The sequence below is a fragment of the Somniosus microcephalus genome, chromosome 14, assembly GCF_052327205.1.
Source record: "Somniosus microcephalus isolate GS21.2 chromosome 14, FLI_Smic_1.0, whole genome shotgun sequence".
Lineage (NCBI taxonomy): Eukaryota > Metazoa > Chordata > Chondrichthyes > Squaliformes > Somniosidae > Somniosus > Somniosus microcephalus.
In genome coordinates, this window is record NC_141000.1 from 130,920,968 (window position 1) to 130,933,158 (window position 12,191).

Below are 12,191 nucleotides of genomic sequence, written 5' to 3' on the forward strand. Positions count from 1 at the left end.
GATGCATGGAGCACATTGATTGGGGGTCCCGTGCAGGCCACTCACAAGCTGTTGCCGCTGGAAGAGATACTGCGCAGTGCCGCAAATTTAAAGGGACTGCGCACGAAAAAAAAATTAGAGGGAACATTGACCCCAAGATAGGGCCATATCCAATATTAGACAGTCTTGCCGAATGCTGGAAAAGCTAGTCCTAACTCAACCTTGAGACCTCCGTGGCTCAGTGGGTAGCATTCTCGCCTTAGAGTCAGAAGGTTGTGAGTTCAAGTCCTACTCCTGAAACTTGAGCACATAATCTAGGCTGATACTCCCAGTGAAGTACTGAGGGAGTGCTGCACTGTCACAGGTGCCGTCTTTCAAATGAGATGTTAATATGAGCTCCAGTCTGCTCTCTCTGGTGGATGTAAAAGATCCCGTGGCAAAGAAGAACAGGGGAGTTATCCCCAGTGTCCTGGCCAATATTTATCCCTCAATCAACATCACTAAAACAGATTATCTGATCATTATCACATTGCTGTTTGTGGGAGCTTGCTGTACACAAATTGGCTGCCGCGTTTCCCACATTACAACAGTGACTACACTCCAAAAGTACTGCATTGGCTGTAAAGCACTTTGGTACGTCCTGAGATCGTAAAAGGCACTATAGAAATGCAAGTCTTTTCTGACTAGTCTTAGAATAGTGCGTGGCTTGGCTTGATCTTATTGCATTGTACCACAAGCCTACTTTACTTTTGCCCACGGCATTAACTAAGTATTAAACTGATGGGCTTTAAATTTAAAAATAGAACTGTGCATACAAATCATTTACATCAACTTTTAATTACTTAAAATCCTTAATTGCTCATAAATTTTATTACTTAAGTTGTTCGTGTGACAGGCAGGAGGAATATGGCACAGAACCAAACACTCATTAGATCCACTTGTTCAGATCTATTTGTAACAGAAGATGGATCAGAAAACACAACTGCAACACTGAGTCTACATTTAGTCTGGATAAAAATTACCATTTTGGAATAAAGTTGATTGAATGCTTTAAATATAAACCGAATGTTGAATTATGTTCTGGAAAACCCACCAATTTTGAACTTAAATATTTGTCCCCAAAGAATATTCAGTAATATCGATACTTCTGCATATTCTTCTTTTTATTTTGTACATTTTCTTCCCTTTACTAATTCCGAGTATGTAGCCTAGTGGTTATGGTACTAGACTAGCAACCCAGAAGTGATGTTCAAATCCCACCATGGTATTTTAGAAACTGAACTCAATGGGGCCTAAATTCCTTAGCCCCAGACTGGGCGCGATTCCGATGGCGCACTGGAATGGAGGTCCGAGGACTGGACTAAATTCATCCTCGTGCCTCATCACAATAAATCAGGTGTGCTTTGGATTCCAATCAGGCTCCTTGATGCAACTAGCCTGTCGGGGCCTTAAAGGTTTTCGCCCACACCGAGGCCCAGAATTGAGTCCGGGGGAGGGAAACGATGTGGAGGAGGTGAGGGGGAGCTGGCAGCAGCCCACAGGTGCTTTGTGGAGCCAGGAGGAGCACATTTGCTCCAACTGACTCCACAAAAACAAACCTTTGGAAGTATTGGGGTCTTTTTTTTGAGCGGCCTCCAGCAGTCCCTTTAAGGATCACTAGTTGGACAGCTCAAGACCTAAATATGCCATTCTGAGCTTGTTTCATCGCAGCCCTGTGGCACCACATTACCATAAAATTAGTGGGGAGAATCACAACATATTGTTCAATTCTGGTAAGTGCACAAATAAATCTGATGCATAGTGGTAGATTTTCAACTTGCTGCCCAGGCTAGTGTTGTAGATCGGTCATGTGTTAGAGAAACCATCCAGTGTTCATTTAAATTGAAATCAATAGAATTGAAAATTGGATGGTTTTCAGCCGACCTGCAACACCGGTCTTTACGCCGGCGGCAAGTTGAAAGTCTACCGCCTGCACTGTGCACAATTACATCGAGTTACATCGAGTCTACAGCACAGAAACAGGCCATTCAGCCCAACTGGTCTAAGCCAGTCACACGAGCCTCCTCCCACCCCTCTTCATCTCACCCTATCAGCATATCCTTCTATTCCTTTCTCTCTCATGTGTTTATCTAGCTTCCCCTTAAATGCATCGATACTATTCGCCTCAACCACTCCCTGTGGTGGCAAGATCCACATTCTCACCAATTTCTGAGTAAAGAAATTTCTTTATAAAAAAGACCAATTTCCTCTATCTGTAACTCATCCGTTACAATGGAGTTGTACCCGATTGTAAACACTTGTTTATGCAAAATCCTTTGATGAGACATTGCTATTCTGCAGAAGATGACTGATGCGCTGTTCCACTATATTCAGTAAGCTGAGCTGTGAAAGCATTAATTAAAGAACGTTTTCTGCTTGCATGCAGATGTATTTATCTCCAGTGAGCTGTGCATTGTGGTGTCGTTCTTAAAGTCTACGATAATTGTATTTCCTATTTTTCACCTATTGTAGGGATCATGATTATTATAGTGATTGAGTGGCACAGTTTGCTCGAACACTTCTTTCATCGAGGCAGTGTGGGTTGAGATCCATTCCAGACAGATGGAATGAGTGTGTCTTCTCTGATGGCTGTTAAAGGTCATAAGTAAAATGAATTTGATCAGCCACAATACAGTTCCCAGTAGACATAAGTCCGTAGGACAAAACTGGCACTAATTCAGCACTAAATGGGTAATTCTGAGTAGTGTAAGCTATTAGAATAGACTGATTTATGTGCAGTAAGTGATGCTGCTTTTCTTTTGAGGGCTGTTGAGGCACTATATGGAGGGGAACTCTACACTTCTACGAACTGTGTGATGCCTGTCTTTGGAGTGCTTAACACCGCAGTGTACCCATTCCTCAGAACACTCATTCTGCCATTGAGGATCTCACACTCTGTGATTGGGGAGGATATACTGGCCTTCGAGGCGGAACAACAATGGTTCGCTAGATTGATCCCTGGGATCAGAGGGTTGTCCTGTGAGGAGAGGTTGAGTAGATTGGGCCTAGACTCTCTGGAGTTTAGAAGAATGAGAGGTGATCTCATTGAAACATATAAGATTGTGAGAATAGATCTTGCCCGGATAAATTGGAATCAAAGATTGGCAGGCGAAACTGTAATCGAACAATGGGCTGCCTTGAAAGAAAAGATGGTTTGGGTACAGTCGAGGTACATTCCCATGAGGGGGAAAGGTAGGGCAACCAAAGCCAGAGCTCCCTGGATGATGAAAGAGATAGAGAGTAAGATGAAGCAGAAAAAGGAGGTGTATGACAGATGTCAGGTTGAGAATACAAGTGAGAACCAGGCTGAATACAGAAAGTTCAGAGGGGAAGTGAAAAAGGAAATAAGAGGGGCAAAGAGGGAGTATGAGAATAGATTGGCAGCTAACATAAAAGGAAATTCAAAAGTCTTCTACAGGCATATAAATAGTAAATGGGTAGGAAGAGGAGGGGTGAGGCCAATTAGGGACCAAAAAGGAGACCTACGCATGGAGGCAGAGGGCATGGCTGAGGTACTAAATGAGTACTTTGCATCTGCCTTTACCAAGGAAGAAGATGCTGCCAAAGTCATAGTGAAAGAGGAGGTAGTTGAGATGCTGGATGAGATAAAAATTGATAAAGAGGTACTAGAAAGGCTGGCTGTACTTAAAGTAGATAAGTTACCAGGACCAGATGAGCTGCATCCTAGGATGCTGAGGGAAGTAAAGGTGGAAATTGCGGAGGTACTGGCCATAATCTTCCAATCCTCCTTGGATACGGGGATGGTGCCAGAGGACTGAAGAATTGCAAAAGTTACAGCCTTGTTCAAAAAAGGGTGTAAGGATAAACCCAGCAACTACAGGCCAGTCAGTTTAACCTCAGTAGTGGGGAAGCTTTTAGAAACGACAAACCGGGACAAAATTAACAGTCACTTGGACAAGTGTGGATTAATTAAGGAAAGCCAGCACAGATTTGTTACTGGCAAATCGTGTTTAACTAACTTGATTGAATTTTTTGATGAGGTAACAGAGAGGGTTGATGAGGGCAATGCGGTTGACATGGTGTACATGGACTTCCAAAAGGCGTTTGATAAAGTGCCACATAGTAGGCTTGCCAGCAAAGTTGAAGCCCATGGAATAAAAGGGACAGTGGCAGCATGGATACGGAATTGGTTAAGTGACAGGAAACAGAGTAGTGGTGAACGGTTGTTTATCGGACTGGAGGAAGGTATACAATGGTGTTCCCCAGGGGTTGGTACTAGGACCACTGCTTTTCTTGATATATATTAGTGACTTAGGATTGGGTGTACAGGGCACAATTTCAAAATTTGCAGATGACACAAAACTTGGAAGTATAGTGAACAGTGAGGAGGATAGTGATAGACTTCAAGAGGACATAGGCTGGTGGAATGGGCAGACATGTGGCAGATGAAATTTAATGCAGAAATGTGCGAAGTGAGGCATTTTGGTAGGAAGAATGAGGAGAAGAAATATAAACTAAAGGGTACAATCCTAAAGGGGGTGCATGAACAGAGAGACCTGGAGGTATATGTGCACAAATCGTTGAAGGTGGCAGGGCAGGTTGAGAAAGCAGTTAAAAAAGCTTACGGGATCCTCGGCTTCATTAATAGAGGCAGAGAGTACAAAAGCAAGCAAGTTATGATGAACCTGTATAAAACACTGGTTCGGCCTCAACTGGAGTATTGTATCCAATTCTGGGCACTGCACTTTAGGGAGGATGTGAAGGCCTTAGAGAGGGTGCAGAAAAGATTTACGAGAATCGTTCCAGAGATGAGGGACTTCAGTTACGTGGATAGACTGGAGAAGCTGGGGTTGTTCTCCTTGGAGCAGGGAAGATTGAGAGGAGATTAGATGGAGGTGTTGAAAATCATGAGGGGTCTGGACAGAGTGGATAGAAACTGTTCCCATTGGCGGAAGGGTTGAGAACCAGAGGACACAGATTTAAGGTGATTGGCAGAAGAACCAAAGGGGACATGAGGAAAAACTTTTTTACGAGTGGTTATGATCTGGAATGCACTGCCCGAGACTGTGGTGGAGGCAGATTCAATCGTGGCTTTCAAAAGGGAATTGGATAAGTACATTTGCAGGGCTACGGAGAAAGGGTGGGGAGTGGGACTAGCTGAAGTGCTCTTGCTGAGAGCCAGCACGGGCTCGACATGCCGAATGGCCTCCTTCTATGCTGTAACCCATTCTATGATTCTGAGGGGGATTGACAGCGTAGATAGAAACATAGAAAAATAGGAGCAGGAGTAGGCCATTCAGCCCTTCGAGCCTGTTCCGCCATTCAATATGATCATGGCTGATCCTCTATCTCAATGCCATATTCCCGCTTTCTCCCCATACCCCTTGATGCCTTTTGTGTCTAGAAATCTATCTATCTCCTTCTTAACTATATTGAGTGACTTGGCCTCCACAGCCTTCTGTGGTAGAGAATTCCACAGGTTCACCATCCTCTGAGTGAAGAAATTTCTCCTCATCTCAGTCCTAAATGTCCTACCCCTTATCCTGAGACTATGACCCCTTGTTCTAGACCCCCCCAGCCAGGGGAAACATCCTCCCTGCATTCAGTCTGTCTAGCCCTGTCAGAATTTTATACGTTTCAATGAGATCGCCTCTCATTCTTCTAAACTCTAGTGAATACAGGCCTAGTCGACCCAATCTCTCCTCATACAACAGTCCTGCCATCCCAGGAATCAGTCTGGTGAACCTTCGCTGCACTCCCTCCATGGCAAGTATATCCTTTCTTAGGTAAGGAGACCAAAACTGCACACAGTACTCCAGGTGTGGTCTCACCAAGGCCCTGTATAACTGTAGTAAGACATCTTTGCTCCTGTACTCAAATCCTCTTGCAATGAAGGCCAACATACCATCTGCTTTCCTAACTGCTTGCTGCACCTGCATGTTTGCTTTCAGTGACGGGTGTACAAGGACACCCAGGTCCCTCTGTACATCAACATTTCCCAATCTCTCACCATTTAAATAATACTCTGCCTTTCTGTTTTTCCTACTGAAGTGGATAACTTCACATTTATCCCCGTTATACTGCATCTGCCATGTATTTGCCCACTCACTCAACTTGTCTAAATCGCCTTGAAGCCTCTTTGCATCCTCCTCACAACTCACAATCCCACCTAGTTTTGTGTCGTCAGCAAACTTGGAAATATTACATTTGGTTCCCTCATCCAAATCATTGATATATATTGTGAATAGCTGGGGCCCAAGCACTGATCCCTGCGGTACCCCACTAGTCACCGCCTGCCACCCCGAAAAAGACCCATTTATTCCTACTCTCTGTTCCCTGTCTGTTAACCAATTTTCAATCCATGCCAGTATATCACCCCCAATCCCATGTGCTTTAATTTTGCACACTAACCTCTTATGTGGGACTTTATCAAAGGCCTTCTGAAAATCCAAATATATCACATCCACTGGTTCTCCCTTATCTATTCTACCAGTTACATCCTCAAAAAACTCCAGTAGGTTTGTCAAACACAATTTCCCTTTCATAAATCCATGTTGATTTTGTCTAATCCCGTTGATATTTTCCAAGTGTACTGTTGTCACGTCCTTTATAATAGACTCTAGCATTTTCCCTACTACTGATGTTAGGTGTTGAGAGATTGTTTCCCCTGGCTGGAGAGTCTAGAACTAGGGGGCATTGTCACAGGATAATGGGCTGGCCTTTTAAGACTGAGATGAGGAGAAATTGAGGCTCATGGAATAGTTGGGTCGGTGGCAGCTTCGATAAGGAATTGGCTCAAGGACAGAAAACAGCAAGTTGTGGTAAATGGCTGTTTTTCAGACTGGAGGATGATAGACAGTGGTGTTTCCCCCAAGGGTCAGTGCAGGGGTCACTGCTTTTTTTGATATATGTAATTGACCTGGATACAGAGTAGAATTTCTAAATTTGCCGATTGATGTAAAAAGACAACTGAGCACTTGGTTTGAGTATAAAACAAGGCTTTAATCAACTGTTTCACAACCATGAGATTCTAGTTACATCACTAGTTCCTGGTTACAGAAACATCCTGAGCAAGCTGGGCCCACGCCCGAGTATTTATACTCCTTGGACGGCGCCACCAGCTGGCCGCCCAGTGTTACTTCATGAGTCATTTCCTCATGAATGATAAGATTCATGACATTCTTCCCGCCTGAAAGATTTGGAAGTCCGATGACTTCCTACTGGCGGATTAGGTGGACCACGAAGAGCCGCAGTCTTTTAGATCTTCGTTTGTGGCTGGATGGCACGTCTCCTCGGACCGTTTCTTGGTCCCTGGGTTGCTTGGTCCGTACTGGTAGATTGACAGGGCCCGTGTCGCCTTGATCGACCTGAGGGAGACTGGGGAGATCGTGACTCCGGGTGCGGGTCCCCACAGGCGCAGAGCTGGCTTCATCTTCTTTGGTACCCGGGGATTGACCAGCGTCCTGGCTTCGGGTGGCCATCCCGTGGGGAGCACTCGGCTCCCCGAGTTGATCCAGTGGAGTAGCCGGCAGATCCCTTGATGTCCCATGTAGGGTGTCATCCTCAAAGGAGCACAGAGTGTCGGCATCATTACTATGGGTTCCTCTATCAGTTGGGTCCGTGGGACCGGTTGGATAGGGAGCCAGATCTCGGAGTGAAACGGTGGACACCCGGCCATCAGGGTACCACACATGCGCGTATGTGTGATTAACGTCTGTTAGTTCCACCTCATCGATGTGGGGATCGTTTTTGGAAGATCAGACGAATCTTCGGAGCAGCACGGGGCCAGGTGCTGCCAACCATGACGGTAGGGACGTCCCATGAGTGGAGCGACGCTGGAGCCTGAAGAATCGCTCATGAGGAGTGACATTGGTGGACGTAGAAAGAAGAGACCTGCTGGAATGCAACGCGTCAGGGAGCATAGTTTCCCACTGCTGGTCTGGTAGGTTGCGTGACCTCGGTGCAAGACGAACAGCGTTCCAAATGATAGCGTTGTATCTCTCAACCTGTCCGTTACCAATGGGATGATACGGTGTCGTTTTACTTGTGGCGATTCCCCGTAGGGAAAGATAACTTTTGAGTTTGCTTGACATGAAGGAGGGACCCCGATCAGAGTGGATGAAATTGGCCATACCGCAAAGGGAAAAGACTTGATCGAGACATTTGATCACTGTGGAAGTAAGCATATTGGGACAGGGGAAAGCAAAGGGAAAGCGTGAATATTCGTCCACCATAGTAAGTAAGTAGGTGTTTCGCGTTGAGGAAGGCAATGGCCCTTTAAAGTCAACTTTGAGTCACTGCATAGCGTGTATGAGCGAGCCATCCGATGGACGGAAGAATTGCGGTTTCAATTCCGCAAAAATTCTACAGGTGGAGCATGTTCTTTTCACATCTTCTGTAGAAAATGGGAGATTTTTAGATAGAAACATAGAAACATAGAAGATCGGAGCAGGAGTAGGCCATTCGGCCCCTCGAGCCTGCTCTGCCATTCAATGCGATCATGGCTGATCATCCAAATTCAGTACCTGGTCCCTGCTTTCTCCCCATACCCCTTGATCCCTTTAGTCTTAAATATATCCAACTCCTTCTTGAATATATTTAATGTATTGGCCTCTACTGCCTTCTGTGGTAGAGAATTCCACAGGTTCACCACTCTCTGGGTGAAGAAATTCCTCCTCATTTCTGTCCTAAATGGCCTACCCCTTATCCTTAGACTGTGACCCCTGGTTCTGGACTCCCCGACCATCGAGAACATCCTTCCTGCATCTAAGTCTGTCCAGTCCTGTCAGAATTTTATAAGTTTCAATGAGATCCCCTCTCATTCTTCTAAACTCCAGCGAGTACAAGCCCAATCAACCCAATCTCTCCTCATACGTCATTCCTGCCATCCCAGGTATCAGCCTGGTGAATCTTCGCTGAACTCCTTCCATGGCAAGAACATCCTTCCTCAGATAAGGCGACCAAAACTGCACACAATACTCAAGGTGTGGCCTCACCAAGGGCCTGTACAACTGCAGCAAGACATCCTTGTTCCTGTACACAAACCCTCTCGCTACGAAGGCCAACATGCCATTTGCCTTATTAACCGCCTGCTGCACCTGCATGCTTACCTTCAGCGACTGGTGCACAAGGACACCCAGGTCTCGTTGCACTTCCCCTTCTCCCAATCTATTGCCATTCAGATAATAATCTGCCTTCCTGTTTTTGCCACCAAAGTGGATAACCTCGCATTTATCCACGTTATATTGCATCTGCCATGCTTTTGCCCAATCACCCAACCTGTCCAAATCATCCTGGAGTTTCTCGGCATCCTCCTCACAGCACACACGCCCACCCAGCTTTGTGTCATCTGCAAATTTGGAGATATTACATCTGGTTCCCTTGTCTAGATCATTAATATATATTGTGAATAGCTAGGGCCCAAGGACCGATCCCTGCGGTACCCCCACTAGTCACTGCTTGCCACTCGGAAAAAGACCCGTTTATTCCAACTCTTTGCTTTCTGTCTGCCAACCAGTTCTCTATCCAAGTAAATACCTTGCCCCCAATCCCATGTGCCTTAACTTTACACGCTAATCTCTTATGCGGGACCTTATCAAAAGCCTTCTGAAAGTCCAAATGCACCACATCCACTGGTTCTCCCTTATCTATTTTACCAGTTACATCCTCAAAACATTCCAGTAGATTAGTCAAGCACGATTTACCTTTTGTAAATCCATGTTGACTTTGTCCGATCCTGTCACTGTTTTCCAAGTGCTCTGCTATTACATCTTTTATAATGTCAGGCTTACCGGTCTGTAATTCCCCATTTTCTCTCTACCACCTTTTTTGAATAGTGGGGTAACATTAGCTACCCTCCAATCTATGGGTACTGTTCCAGATTCCATCGAATGCTGGAAGATGATCAGCAAAGCATCAACTATTTCTAGGGCCACTTCCTTAAGTACCCTAGGATGTAGATTATCAGGCCCTGGGGATTTATTGGCCTTCAATCCCATCAATTTCCCTAACACCATTTCCCTACAAATACTGATTTCTTTCAGTTCCTCCCTTTCATCAGACCCTATGTTCCCCGACATTTCTGGGAGGTTATTTGTGTCCTCCTTTGTGAAGACAGAACCAAAATATGTATTTAATTGGTCAGCCATTTCTTTGTTCCCCATTATAAATTCCCCTGATTCTGACTGCAAGGGACCTACGCTTGACTTCACCAATCTTTTTCTCTTCACATATCTATAAAAGCTTTTACAGATCGCACAAAGTGCAACATATGGGTAACGCCAGGATGGCATAAGTCAGTATGAAGATCCGCAAGAGTTGAAATTGACATAGAAGAGCAGAATGCACGCGTGAGGGTATCCGGGACTACATTCTCTTTGTCAGCCAAAGGCGGCCGATTCCATCCTCCAGAGTTGTATTTTGTTATTCTTGATCTTAGTGCGTTTCCGGTTATCCAGCATAAAGGCCACGGAGCGCTGATCGGTTATATGCATGAAATGGCGACGAGCGAGAAAATGACTCCATTTACGTACTGCTTCGATGATAGCCGTAGCCTCCTTCTCGACAGGAGGATAATGGAGCTCGCTACCCTGCAAAGTTCTGGACAGAAATGCAACGGGTCGACCACCTTGATTCAAGGTAGCCGAGATCGCCACCTCTGATGCATCGCACTCGACCACGAAAGGAAGATTTTCATCGATGGAACGAAGCGTGACTTTTTCTAGCTGTCGCTTGAGGAGGTTGAAAGCTGAAATAGCCGTCGCCTCCAATGGAAATGACTTTGCGTGAAGCAGGGGCTGGATCTTGTCAGAGAAGTGGGGTGTCCACTTCGCATATTAGGTGAACATGCCGAGTGCCCGACGAAGAGAGCTGAGATTCGTAGGGGGAGGGAGCTCCTGAAGCGGACGAAGTCGCTCCGGATCCGGTTTGATGACACCGTTGCCCACCCAGTAGCCAAGGATGTTGACTGATGGTACTGATTTCACAGATTTGGACTCATTTAAAGTTAAGTTGTGAGGACGGAGAATGCCAAAAAATTTGTGGAGGTTGGCATCATGCTCCTTCTGGTCATGACCAGCAATGGTGATGTTATCCAGATATGGAAAAGTGCCCGTTAAGTTCTCCTGTTTGACTAGGCTATCCATTGCCCGTTGAAAGATGGCCACCCCATTGGTGACCCCAAATGGAAGGCGACAAAACTGATAAAGCCGACCATTGGCCTCAAAGGCCGTATACTTTTTGTCAGAGTCCTTTAACGGTACTTGATGGTATGCGCTCTTTAAATCAAAAGTTGAAAATACCTTGTAGTTGGCAAGGTTATTGACCATGTCATCGATGCGTGGTAGTGGGTAGGCATCCAGGTTGGTATACTGGTTAATAGTTTGCGAGTAATCGATGCAAAGACGTTTCTTGTGTTGCTTCAGAGGATTTTTAACAACGATGACTTGAGCCCGCCAGGAAGTTGAACATGGCTCAATGATACCGTCAGCTAGAAGGCGAGAGATTTCTGCCTCGATAAAGGATCGATCATCTTGGCTGAAACGTCGTGATTTAGTGATTATGGGCTTACATCGGGGGGGAAAGATTGGCAAACGAGGGCTCGTCGAGCGAAGCCGCCGAAAGCGCACAAAATGGTACTTTGGAAATAGTAAGCTCCGGCTTTGACCCTCCAAACTCGAAAGTGAGTCTTTTGTGTTGTTTCTGCAAATCCTGTCCCAGGAGCACATCACTGCATAGGTTTTTGAGCACCCCGATCCGGGTGGAGAAATAAGTGTGGCCATTGAGAATAAGGTCGACAAGACAAAAGCCGGAAGAGTTGGTGGTCAGTGTCGTCAGAGCCATTGCAATTTCCTTGCCCAAGGGGTAAATACGCAGTTTTAACTTACTGACAGCCCGCTCACTAATGAAGCTGTCAGAGCTGCATGAGTCGATTACTGCACTCAAAATGTGTCCATTTACTGAAACCTTCGTGGCTGCATGGGACAGACTTTGGGGAAAAAGAACTGTGATGGGAGATGGGGCAGTTTTACCCTTGACAGCTGTAACCTTAGCAGTGGTTCTTGGGGGAGGAGCAGTTTTATAGATTGCAGCTGTAACCTTAGTAGTGGCTCTTGTGGGAGGAGCAGTTTTATAGATAGTAGCTGCAAAACTAACAGGGGCTCTCGACCGGTATAGCTTAGAAAAGTGGCCTTTCTTACTAACAGAGGCTCTTG